The sequence below is a fragment of the Cibotium barometz genome, chromosome 26 (assembly GCF_041138505.1).
Source record: "Cibotium barometz isolate CiBa-2024 chromosome 26, ASM4113850v1, whole genome shotgun sequence".
Lineage (NCBI taxonomy): Eukaryota > Viridiplantae > Streptophyta > Polypodiopsida > Cyatheales > Cibotiaceae > Cibotium > Cibotium barometz.
In genome coordinates, this window is record NC_141071.1 from 56,041,342 (window position 1) to 56,055,876 (window position 14,535).

Sequence of the window (14,535 nt, forward strand, 5' to 3'; positions counted from 1 at the left end):
GGGAACCAAACTTTGCAAGCATGTGGGGGGGGGTGGGGCACCCCCACATGCTTGCAAAGTTTGGTCATATGATTAGAGCATGAGTCAAGGTAGTGTTATTAGAGCATGAGTCAAGGCGGTGTGGACATTGCTCTCCATTCTTGCTCAAGCTTTAAGATTGACATTAAAAGCATGGCTTTAAGCCTCTACTCTATCTTTAGCGGTGCAGGTTTTCTTGACTTTGGGGGACCCAAGTGTAGGGCTTTCCTTTGAAGAAGCCTTGCACTTCTAATAGCTTGGTTAGGACCCGATAGAATATGGACTCAAATTGGATTTGAGGCCACCGCATGATGACTCTCTTTGACTTTGGATATTACGGTTTAGAGAGCGTGCAAGGTTTTTGGGGAACCAAACAGGAGGGTTTCCATCGTAGAAGCCTTCAAGCTTCTAAAATTTTGATGAGGCTCCGGCTGTGGGTGAAACTCTTTTGATTAAGGCTACCACTTGGCATATTTATGCTCATGGTGGGTAGGCTTTTGGCTAAAGGGATAGCCAGGTCTTTTCTTGGGCATTGTTGTCTAGCCAGTGTTGGTGGGTAGTACTCACTTCTTCTTGGTGACCTCCTTTAAGGATTATTAAAGTTGACATTGGGGGGTGGTCTTCATCTTTGTCTTTGCTATGGGGAGAGGTTTTAGGTCTTTATAAGGTTTAAGGAGGTGGTCTCAATGGGGCGAGGAGAGGGGAGTGTTGTGGGTGCTGAGAAGATGGCGTGTGATTGGATGGGATGCTGAAAGGTTTAGGGTGTCCTTGTCCCACTAGGGTTATGATAACCATCCTATGGGGAAGCTCGAGTGTTATGGTTCTCTTTCACTAATTGACTAAACAATTAGTGTGGCTATAATCCATCCCCTCCCAAGAATTATGCTCTCTTGCATTGTACCTATGGGGGTCACGTAAATCTTGCTAGACTCAAGTTTAGTTCAAATGTAAAATTTTGCTACAAAAACAACTGATGGATATATATTGAGAGTTGTTTTCATGATGATGGCAATTGCAAATAGTTTGATGGGTGGGTAGCCTAAAGAGGTCCACGTCCTTTCAAAAAATGTTGTAACTAGCCTTGGTGGTCTTTCAAGGAGAATTGTAGCTCAAGATGAGCACATTTTACTATTGGTTCAATTTTGAATATGTCTAGCATGCATAGTTAGGTGGTATTTCTCAAGAAGCTCTAGCTTAAGGCAAGCAAGTTCCACTTTTTGGGTATGTTTCAAAATATGTCTACTAGCATGAATAGGAATGTGATTTCGGCACCATCCAAATCATGTGTAAACCTTATCCCAAGCTTCTATTGTGGAAGAGTTCATGGTTTCCATAACGTGAATCCAATCCTCAAAGTCATTAGGCTCCCATAGGGGCTTATATTTTGGGTCCTCATCTTCATAATCCAACATCTTCTTAACAAGATCTACAGATGTTTATTAACATGGCATGACCTTTTATGTTAAATGCTCTACGTATATCAAACTAGTCTAAATGGCATAGATTCATTAGCCATAATGCCTCCACCCATGGGATGAAGCTTCCATGTTTTGAAGTCTATGTCAAGGATTGGTTACCTTTTCCTACATAGATGTGATTGGTTTCCCAATTATGAACCACCCTACTAGCATCTCTCGTTATGCAAGCCCTTCTGAGCATCGTCGCTTCTTTGTAAATGATAACATGGAACATGGTGTTTATTTCATCACTTTCAAAGTAGTGTCCCATCTTGTTCATAGAAATTTTAGCTATCCTTTTGTCTTGGGTATGGTAGGAGGGTGCTCAATGTGGCATAGCCTAACCTCCTCCTCTTCAAGTTTAGGAGGTGTGTAGGCTCTTAGGCTCCCAATCATCTAGTCGGTCTCTCTCAAGCTGAGAACTCCCTGATAAAGGAAAACTTATTGGGACTCCGAGGGCGAGAAGGCTGTGAGCCCTGTGATATCTTGCAAAGAAATAATCACACTAACTTAATTTATACTCACATAGAGGTGGGCTTGGACCTACCACCAACATAGAGGAGCACTGAATCTACCCTAGGATGTCATCACCAATCACCTTAGAGATAATATTATCATGACTACGATGACCCATGGAAGGCAAACTTTTACCTCCTATATCTTTCACTACATCTAGAAATACAATGTATTTAATTGAGTTGGTTTGAGAGATGGAAGATTTAGAGCTAGCACTTTTTGTGGCCTTAACAATAATTATGTGTTCAGTTAAGGCCTTTGACATGCTCTAAGGCTCCCTTATATGTTCTATGATTGATTCAGTTAAGGCCTTGGACATGCTCTGAGGCTCCCTTATATGTTCTATGATTGGCTCTCATATGTGGTTGTTGGAAATAGGGTTACAGGAATGCACACACACTCACACACACACAATGGAGAAGCTCAAGAGAGCACACAATGAGATGATAGATAGATAATTAATGTGTGATGTGTACAAAGATCATAAGTATACCCCAAGATTGGTGTACATCACTACCAAATATGGCTACAAATCCCCCTAGGAGTGATGATGTGAATAAGGGGTGAGATGGCACTAGAAGTACAGAGATGTGCCAGGCTTTTTGGAATGTGATAGGGAGCCCAAACTAGTCCCCAAAGGGAAGTAAGTTTAAAGCTTTGCGAAAAGCTTCAAACTTCTCTCATGGGAGAGCCTTCATAAACAAATCTGCCAAGTTGTCTTGTGTTGGTACATAAGCCAACAAGATGATTTCCTCTTGCAAAGCATCTCTCTTGGACATAATGATAGTGCACCTCAATGTGCTTTGTGCAAGCATGAAAAACTGGATTCCTCGCAAATGCCATAGTGCTCTCTGACTGTCGTCATCGTGAAGATGGTAGACAGAGGACTCACCAAATACCCAAATCATCAATAAGGCACCTGAGCCAAACACACTAAATTGTAGCTTTAAATGCTACCCTGTACTCAACTTCACAGCTAGAAGTGGCCATACGTATGCACATATCTTTTCATACCATGCTCTGGGAGCCTGCATAAGACTATATAAAGCTTTCTTCAATCTGCATTTTTTTGATTCCTGACTTTTCTAAACAAAACCACGAGGTTGAGATATGTAGACCTTCTCATGCAAATCTCCATTCAAGAAAGCACTTTTGATATCTAAGGGTGGATATACATTCCAACCTTTATGTGCTATAAATGCAATGATAGTCTGCATGATGGTAGTCCCTGCATGGTAGTCATACGACATGTGGGTGCAAAGGTTTCACCATAGTTAATGTCTTTCTCTTGTATATAACCCTTTGTATAACAAGCCTAGCTTTATATCGCTCAACACTACCATCCGTTCTACGTTTGAGCTTGTAAACCCATTTCGTACCATGGCCTTCTTGCCACCAAGAGGTAAGTCTATCAAATCCCATGTATCATTTTTGAGTATCAAATCATAATCATATTGCATAGAACTCATCCAATTTTCAGATTCCTTTGCTTCATCAAAGGAGACAAGTTCCTCTTCATTACATAAACTAGCAATAAGAGCATAACCTGCGTCAACAAGAGATGCATGATGAGATCCTGCACGTGTTTTTCTAGGCAAAGGAGTGGCCAATTTTCTATCACGTAATGTTTGTACCAACCATTTTGGCATACTTTTTGACTCCAAAATTTTCCTTCTTTCCTCATCAACTGCATCATCCACATTTACCTCATCAATAGGCTGATATTGGGCTACAAAACATTAGGGGAAATTTGGAGTCCAATTGGGCTCCTTAAGGATTTGTACACATTCTCTCTCTACAAAAATGGGCTCATGGTGAAATTTATACAAATCAACTTAGAAGTGAGCGGAGTTTGGAGATTTGAGATCTATTCTTTGAGACCTTTGCAATGATATATAGCATGTTGGGAAATTTTGCATATCCAATAATTCCCTAAATTTTGTGATGATATGGCATGTAACGTGCCATGTCATCACTCACCAAATTTGGGGACTTCTTAAATATGAAAAATTTCTCATAATGCTATATACCATTGGAAAGGTCTGAGTAGATTCCAAATGTCAAAACTCCACTCACTTTCGAGTTGATTCACAAAAATTTCACTCCATGAGCCCATTTTTGTAGAGAGAGAATGTGTACAAATCCTTAAAGCCCAATTTAAGTCCGAATTTCCCCTAATGCATGTTGATCTATAACCTGTGTGGGCTGATTTTCAGCATTCCTTGGATTACCCAAATGCTCTAGCATCTATATCAAGGTGTCCTACATTGAACAATGGAAGGAGAGTGTCAAATATATCCTGCAAACATACATTTTGTTGTTTTTTACATGAAAGCAAAGGATGAATTGCATATTCCACAAATACAACATCTCTAATCACAAGCATCCTCTTGGTAGTAGGATGATAGAGATGATAACCCTACTTTATGAGCTGTATCCCACAAAAATACATTAAATAGCCTTATCATCAAGCTTGGTAGTAGGATGAAAGAGATGATAACCCTTACGTTTTGAGCTATATCCCACAAAAATACATTAAAAAGCCTTATCATCAAGCTTGGTAGTAGGATGATAGAGAAAATAACCCTTATGTTTGGAGCTATATCCCACAAAAATACATTAAACAGCCTTATCATCAAGCTTTCTGCAAAGTTGCTCAGGCACAAGTGCATAAGCAAGACAACCAAAAATGCGCAAGTGAGCCACAAAGGGCTTTCTGCCATTCCAAGCTTCAAAAGGTGTAATTGTATGCAAAGCCTATGTAGGACACCTATTCAAAACATATGTTGCACACATGAATGCTTCTAGCCAAAAACCATGAGGTAACTCCTGACTTTTGACTATACAACGTGCCATCTCCATGAGAGACCTGTTTTTACATTCAGCTAAACCGTTTTGCTGAGGTGTATAGGGCACAATACATTGGTTTTTTATCCAATGATTAGCCATGTATGCATAAAACTCCTTAGACATATACTCCTCCCCCTCGATCAGTACACACAGGGTACGAATCTAACATGCAAAAGCATTTTGAACCATAGCAGCAAAAGTGCCTAAAGCACATAAAGACCTCTGATTTTTGTTTCAGTGGATATACCTAGGTATGTTGCTATATGTACATTATGTGTGCTATATTATATACACATTATGAGTGCATATACTAGGAGGCTAACCCACATAGGCTTGGGAGCATGGGAGCATGGGAACAAGCTCTAGTGGAGCATGGGTTAGGACTAACCTTAAGGTTTAAGGTTAGGGTCAGGCATCCAAGGGTCACACATGAGAAATGGAAAGTCAAGAGTCACTTGAGGGCCCTCCTATATAATAGGGGCATGGGGCACACTCAAGGGAGCTTTGGGAAGCTTGGAGGCTTGGAGGCTTATGCTATGGTCTCTTGTGTAGAGGTCCATATCTACTCACCTACCATTTCACACTATAGCTATATGCTATTAGATTGTGTTATACCTCTTGATGGTATGGGACATCAAGGTAGAGGTATGATGTATTTCATTTGTGATTCATGTGTGCATCCCTTGGGCTCGGGGGTGGTTGGGTGGTTGAGTTTATGCCTGATTTACGCATGTTTATGCATAACAATTATCTAGAGAGATCTTAGGGTTTTAACAGTGGTATCGAGCAATCTCTATTTAATTGTTGATTTTTTTAGTAAATTTTAATATTTACTAATAAAATGTTATTTTTTGTTGATTTGTGTTGATGAATTGCACATGGATCATCGATTTGGTGATTGGAACATGTGTTACTACAATTCAATGGACGAATCGACATTGCGGGGGAATACCGTGAGTTAATGCTATTTTTTTCTATTTTTTTATGGTTAAAATCAAGCATTAATAGATTTTTTTACAAAAATACCATAAAGTTTATGGTGGATATTTTTGTAGGATGGATTCCCTGAATTTCTAGAAATTTTTAGAAATTTTTCCTAAATTTTTAAGAATTTTTTGAGCATTTTTATGATTAAAAATGTATTTTTTTACATTTTTTACGGGTTTTTTTCCGCGGGAATGCGATCAAATTTCTGTCAATTTGCTACTAAAATTCAGTAGGGGACAGTGTGTTGATGCATAAATTGCTCTCCCGTGTGCGTGGGGTCCTCTCCGCCTCTCAAATCTGATTTTTCTTTCTCTTTTCCGGGTGAAAAATCTCTTTAAAATGATTTTCAAGCATAAATCATAATTAATCATAATTATGATTAAAAGAAAGTTTAATTAAAAATCTTAATCATGGATTAAGTTAATCCTGATTAGCAGAGAGAGAGAAGAGATGGAATTGGAGAGAAAGTTATTTGGAGAGGGTGGAGAGGGTGGAGAGGAGAGAAGAGATTCTCTCTCACATCTCTCTCTCTGTCCTACGCGCAGGCGAAGGGGGGGGGGCTGCGCTGCAGCCGGGCGGAAAAAAAACGCCTCCCCCTGAAAAAAATCAAAAGGCTTAATAGCTTAATTAAGCCTTTTTTTTATTTTTTTATTTTTTTTAAAAAAAAAGTTTTTTATTTTAAAAAAAAGCTTTTTGATATTTAAAAAAGCTTGGAAAAAAAGCCTGAAAATTACTGAAAAATTTGGGATTTGAGGAAAAAAATCCATGAAAATTTCCTGGAAATTTCTTATTGAAAAATTTTGGCTTTTCATCTTCCGGAAAACCTTTGGCTTTCCGTTTTCCCGAAACCTTTTGGCTTTCCGAATTCCGGAAAAAACTTTTGACCTTCCGTATTCCGGAAACCTTTGACCTTTCACATTCCGATTTTTTTTTTTGTCTTTTCATTTTCCCAAAACTTTTGGCTTTCCGTATTCCAGAAAAAACCGTTGGAATTCCGAAATTTTTTGACCGTTCGTATTCTAAATGCGTTCGGGGTAATTTTAAAATTTCAAAAAATTCTTAAAAATTAGTGAAAAATTAGACAAAGGTTATTTTGAATTTCGGGAAAATGTGGGGTTGGTGTTTGGCATGTGGTGTGTCCATTCGGGCGCTCATGACCATTCAAATTCCTTTAAAAATATATGTTTTGAACCAAAAAATTAGAAAAATCCATTAAAATTGAAAATTTTCATTGGATTTGAGAATTATCGGGCGAAATGGGAAATTTCGTGAACAATGGGATTCTCAGGGAAAATTAGGAAATTTCTAGAAATTATTTTTAGAAATCCTAAAAATTGGTATTTTTAAAATATCAATGGTATTTTGGCAAATTAAATTGCTAAAAATTTTCTGGAAAAATATAGGTTTGGAATGCCATGAGATAGGTTTGGTGGAATTCAAAATTATTATATTTTGAGATCCTATAAATTAGGAAAAATTAGAAAAAAATCATGATAATTCTTTTTCTCGAGAATTTAATATTTTCGAGGGTTATTTAATGTTGAAGTACGTTTTCTCGTGCTGACATTAGATAGATGTGGGTTATTCGCATATATTATTAATACAATTATACCTCGTATTAATGGATATTTATGTTTGGATTAATTCTAAACGATCTATTCATGATTTTTTACCATTATTTAGCCATTCTTTTTGGACATGTTCCTTAATTTCTTTTGATGGCTATAATTTTCGTTCAAAGTGTGTTTCACCTTTGACACTTTTCCTTGATAATTTATTTTGCACTTATTTAAGTGTGGCTTGTGCTTAATTTCTTAAGCCTCTATCGTGGGTTAGTTGATCGGTTTGTTTTGGTGGATTTTTATTGGATGTTTTCCAAGTTTTATATGGACTCATCAGGTTCTGCCTAGATCACTTATGTCTAGGGTTTTTCTTATTGAGTGCTACACACATGTGTGTCACTTTCTTACTTTGGAGTTTTATTTGAACAACACAATGTTCATATACTCCGGATTGATGAGTTGGCCACCAATTTTAATGCTTCTTTTGGCATGATTTATGTCCATTAGTAGATGGTATGCATTGATTTTTATGATCAACTATGGTTTTTATGGATTCGAGGAGCTTCTATGCTTTTATCCATGGTTTTATAAGGATCTTTTGATCTTTTGAATAATTACATGTGCTTTGAAGGTAGCATTTGCCTTTGTTTTTTGCACGTAATTTTGGAGTATATTTTTGTACTCTTGTACATTTTCCAACTCGGATACCTAGTTGCTTATATATCTAGGTGAGTTATTTTTCTACCCTAACTTTATTATGTTTTGGGTAGTTATCATTAGAAAGGCGCCAATAATTCAATTTCTTTTCTAAATGATATACTCATCAGAAGGATTTATTCCTTGATGTAGTCTCAAGCATATAGAGACAGGTTTTAGTATGTGAAAGTCTGGATAAGGCCATCTTATTCCTTTTATACAGGATTTTATTCATATTTTCCTAGACGGCATACTAGGGAGTTTCAAATTGTTAAGGTATGTATGGGTGGTATCATGGTGGAATGGGACGCTAGGGATCCCTCACATATATTATCTTATGGGATAATTTGGGCTCAAGATTGTTGCTTTGCTTACATCACTTAGCATGTTGACCTCAACATTCAAAGACAATCTTATTTTCTAAATTCACTAGAAGTTATAGTGTGGGCATTCTCTAGATAAACTTCTTTTATCTATAGCTTGCATGTTTTGATGAGGGTAATCTCATCGGCATTTTCACTTGTTGAAATCTCTTTCTTTAGAGTTCAAACAAGTTTATCTTGTTGTGTTCGGATAAGAAAATTTGGATTCGTCCTTTGTTGGCATTTCTTTCTCTAGTTCCGTACTTTAGGTGATTTACACAATCAACCTGATAGGTTTACAGATGGACATATGTGACTCATCGAGACGTTGATGACTCTATGTTGATATGGGTAACTCGAGACGTCGATTATTCCATATGCAGATGTGGGTATGTCGGGGCGCCGATGAATCCCTGGTTTCTGCTGTTATAATGCCATGCTTTCCTACTTTATTCCGAAAGATTTACAACGAGAAAGTTACTTTGAATGTGAATTGTTCTGATCATCCGCAGTAGTCTGATGGACAAACAGAGTGTATGAATCAGATTGTAGAGGATATGCTTCGTGCATGTCTAGAAAATCATCATATTGGGAAATATCTTCCAATGATGGAATTTGCCTATAAAACAGTTCTAAATTTACGGCTATTATTTTTTAGTCCGTGCATACTTATGTATGGGTATTAACCCAGGGCACCTATTGATGTCAGTCTTAAGGACATTGAGCTTGATGCATCGAGGGATTTCTTGCGAGATATGCAAGAAATTCTGACCGAAGCTCGGGATTCTATCAGGAATGCTCATGATAGGGCACGGTTTCATGCTGATAGGGGACGCTCATCTCGGTCTTTTGAACCAGGAGCGTTGGCTTATTTTAATGTTCCTAAAGATTCTCAGACTTTGTCAATGGAAAAATGCTCGAATTTATCTCCTAGATATTGTGGTCCATTTCGAGTTATATATCGGATTGGCACGGTTGCGTATGAACTAAAACTACCTCCAATTGTTAGAGTTCATCCAGTCTTTCATATCAATAGATTGAAAGGGAAACTGGGAGGTGAGGATAGCACAGTTACTCCTCAAGAACTCATTGAAGTCGAAGATTTATCCTATGTTCCACATGAACCTAATAAGGTACTTGAATTCAGGGAAAGGAAACTTTGTAGTTGATTAATTCCTGAGGTTAAAATAAGGTGGAAAGATAGGGAAATTGAGAATTCGACTTGGGAGTCGGTTGAGATTGTTCAGTAACGCAGTTCTCCTTCTTTTCATTGCAAGAGTGCAATGTTTTGAGAGAGGGGAAGTATGTTATATGTACATTATGTGTGCTATGTTATATACACATTATGAGTGCATATACTAGGAGGCTAACCCACATTAGGCTTGTGAGCATGGGAGCATGGGAACAAGCTCTAGTGGAGCATGGGTTAGGACTAACCTTAAGGTTTAAGGTTAGGGTCAGGCATCCAAGGGTCACACATGAGAAATGGAAAGTCAAGAGTCACTTGAGGGCCCTCCTATATAATAGGGGCATGGGGCACACTCAAGGGAGCTTTGGGAAGCTTGGAGGCTTGGAGGCTTATGCTATGGTCTCTTGTGTAGAGGTCCATATCTACTCACCTACCATTTCACACTATGGTCTCTTGTGTAGAGGTCCATATCTACTCACCTACCATTTCACACTATAGCTATATGCTATTGGATTGTGTTATACCTCTTGATGGTATGGGACATCAAGGTAGAGGTATGATGTATTTCATTTGTGATTTATGTGTGCATCCCTTGGGCTCGGGGGTGGTTGGGTGGTTGAGTTTATGCCTGATTTATGCATGTTTATGCATAACAATTATCTAAAGAGATCTTAGGGTTTTAACATATGTCTAGAATAATCATCAATGAATGTGAAAAAATAGAGGTAGCCCCTAATAGATGGTGTCCTCATAGGACCACATACATCAGTATTGTGGTATAAGCCTACAATTTTTGGATAGCTCTAGCTGAACCATCTTTAGGACATGATGCCTGCTGCATTTTTCCAAGAATACAGCCCTCATAAACATGTTTAACAGGGGCTTCAAGATGTGGTAGCTTAGACACCATGTTATGTTTATGCAAACGCAACAAACTACCAAAGTTCAAGTGACCAAAGCTTGCATGCTACAACTTAGCATCACCCATTGCCTTTGTGGCAAAAACTCTACATGCAACATGCCTTTGTCTTTCATACACATCTAGCTTTCAAAGGTCATGAGACAAAGTACTAGAAGCAACAATTGTCTTTCTGCCACTACGATAGTGGACAATAGATTTGTCATCTAGAAACTAAACCACTAAGCTAGTCTTAGCAATGGCACAGAGACAGACAACAAGTTCTTCTTGATCCCTAGTACATACAATACATCTGACAACGTGATTATTCCACCATTTGTAGAAGCTAGTGAGAACAATTTTACTAACTCCTTTTACAAGATAAGAGGAGTTGTTTGCACATATCACAATGTTTTCCTGTGGAGCAGATTCAAGTGATGAGAACAAACTACAATGAGAAGTAATGTGCATACTAGCACCACAGTAAAAATACCAGACATATACATCTGTATAACAACCATGCATACATCCGCATGTGAAGGGTCATAACTGCATTAGGTAATAAAATCATCATGTGCATAGTTTGTAGATTCTTTGTTTTCTACATTAGATGCTAATGCATTAGCTATAGCCAAACTTGAGTCTTTCTTTTTCTCCTTCTCCAGCTGTTTCTTGCACTCATTTGAAAAGATGCAGGGGGGAAGAGAGCTTGACCTCTTGTAAGCACACACACACTCACAAAACCCTAATAGAGAACACACAAGGTGAGAGGCTGAAAATCTTCTTCTTCTCTACTCAACACTCAACACACCATATACAAGAATAAGAGTACACACAATATGAAAGGTACTCAACCAAATACATACACGGGTTCTCTATAGTGTGAACTCGATTAAATGAGCTGGCGCTATAACTATGCCAGTCTCTAGAATGGCTGACACACAGCCTGTCATCCCACTGGCCGCATATCTCCCATGATCTCATCAACTATGCCAGTGTTGTAAGTGCGGGGCCTATCCCCCAGGCGGGTCATCAGTGGCCACCGCCTCACTAGACGAGCTCGATATCTCAACACTCCCCCTCGAGCTCAACTCCATGTCATGTACACCAAGCGAAGCCCTGAATCTGCAGAGCTTCTCTGTACCCAATGCTTTGGTGAAGATGTCAGCTACCTGATCCTCTGTGCTGACATAAACAAGGTCAAGGTATCCTGCCAAGACCTTCTCTCTGACGAAGTGGTAGTGGACCTCTATGTGCTTCGTACGAGCATGAAAGACTGGGTTCCTGGCCAGCTGTATACTGCTAATGTTGTCACAGAAAATGACAACTTGTCTATCCACTGATAGACCCAAATCTGCAAGTAGCTTTCTCAACCAAGCTACCTCACATGCTGCCATAGCAGCTCCTCTATACTCGGCCTCTGTACTCGATAGAGCAACCGTAGGCTGCTTCTTGCTGCTCCAAGTAACAGCAGCACTCCCCAAAGAAAACATGAATCCATTGGTAGATCTTCTGTCTGAGATACTACCAGCCCAATCAACATCTATGTACCCATGTACACATATCTCTGTCCCAGTCTCATAGAATAATCCACAATGCAAAGTAGACTTCACATACCTCAGTATGCGTCTCACTGCATCCAAATGCGGTTTCTGTGGAACCTGCATAAACTGACTCACCAACCCAACAGCATAGCTCAAATCTGGTCTGGTGATCGTCATGTAGATCAAACTTCCTACTATGCGTCTGTACATAGTAGGATCCTCCAAGATCTCTCCTGAATCTGCACTCAACTTGCCATTCTGATCCAATGGCACAGAAATAGGCTTACAGCCTGTCATACCATACTTGGACAACATGTCCAAGCCATACTGTCTCTACAGTAATCCAATACCATGTGGTGACCTAATCACCTCAATGCCCAAGAAATATCTGAGCTCCCCCAAATCCTTCATCTCAAACTTCTGTGTAAGCAAGATCTTTACATCAAAGATCTCTGCATCATGGTCCCCCGTAATGATCAAGTCATCTACATAGATGACAACAAGCACAACTCCTCTATCACCATGTCTCACATGCAGCGAGAAATCTGCATTGGCTACATGAAAGCCAATAGTGACAAGATATTCAGAAATCTTGTCAGACCATGCTCTTGGTGCTTGTTTTAAGCCATACAAGGCTTTCTTCAACCTGCAAACATGCTCGAGGTGACCCGCATCCTCATAACCAGGTGGCTGCAACATATACACCTCTTCTTGCAAATCCCCATGCAAGAATGCATTCTTTACATGTAAAGACCATTGCTTTGACGCAGCCACTGCTATCACAACTCTCACCGTTGCCATCTTGGCAACTGGGCTGAAAGTTTCCTCATAATCAATCCCATATGTCTGCGCATATCCTTTGGCTACCAATCTAGCCTTGTACCTGTTTATGCTTCCATCACTATTATGTTTAACTTTGTACACCCACTTGCAGCCAATGGCTTTCTTGCCTTTAGGCAATTGCACTAAATCCCAAGTCTCATTTCCATATAGTGCATCCATCTCCTCATCCATAGCTTTCTCCCAACACACATTTCCAACAGCCTCATCAATGCATGTGGGCTCTACAACTTGCACAACCTTTGCCATATATGCATAGTGATGTGCCACATAACCATCATAGGTAAATCTCTGCACAGGATTTCTCACTCTCCCAGATCTTTGCAGCTTCTCATTCATGGCTTCCATAGCCTTCTTTACACCAGGTGTTCTCATAGCTGGGATTCCAAGCTCCTCATCAAGGCTCATATCTGAGCCACTAGACTCTCCATCAACATGAGAATGCCCTGCAGAAATGTCAGGCATACCAAGGGACTCAACCACTTTCTCTTTTCCTTTACGTGATGTACTAATCACATTTGCAGGGCTGGTATTATGACGCAGCTTGCCACTCCCTGGTCTATCAATAGACCCACTAGATGAGGACTCTTCTGGTCCACTCAAAGACTGTGATTGCTGACCTGCATTCTGTGCAACCACACTTCCACTCACATCAGCCCCAATAGCTTCCACTCACATCAGCCCCAATAGCTTCTTTTTCAGCAGCATACCAACTGCTCATCTCATCAAAGACAACATCCCTGCTTACCCTCAACTCACGTGTATCAGGGTTATAACACCTGTATCCCTTTTGCTCAAGGGAATATCCAATAAACACACATTTTTCAGCTTTCGGATCCAGCTTAGTTCTCAGCTCATTTGGCACATGCACATATGCAATGCATCCAAAGACTTTCAGATGAGACAAATCTGGTTTTCTGCCAGTAAACCTCTCCTCTGGAGTTACATCATGTATGACTGTAGTTGGAGTCCTGTTCATGATGTATACTGCCGTAGAAACAGCCTCAGCCCAATAGCAATGCGGCATATTCTTCTCTTCCATCAATGCCCGCGCAATCTCAGCAATGTGCCTATTTTTCCGCTCAGCAACTCCATTTTGCTGCGGAGTGTATCTGCATGTAAACTGTCTCCGAATACCATTCTTCTTCAAAAATTCAGAGAACTCATTGGAGAAGTATTCTCCCCCTCCATCTGACCTTAGGCACTTGACATATTTCCCTGTTTGCTTTTCAACCAAAACTCTGAAATTCTGAAAGTGAGTGAACACCTCACTCTTCTCTTTCATGAAATATACCCACACTTTCCTTGTGTGGTCATCAATGAAAGTAACATAATACCTGCAGCCTCCCATAGATATGGTCTTCGTAGGACCCCATACATCTGAATGCACAACATCTAGTGCATTTCTGCTCACATATCTGTCACGTGGAAACACATGCTTTGTTTGCTTCCCAAATTGGCATGCTTCACATATTTTCTGCATACCTTCCACTTTAAATTTTGGCAGCCCTGTCACAATTCCTTTTGTCTGCATAGACTTCAATCTCTGCACATTTACATGTCCAATTCTTTTATGCCATATGTCTGTGTCTGCAACAACTCCTGAACCATTTGCA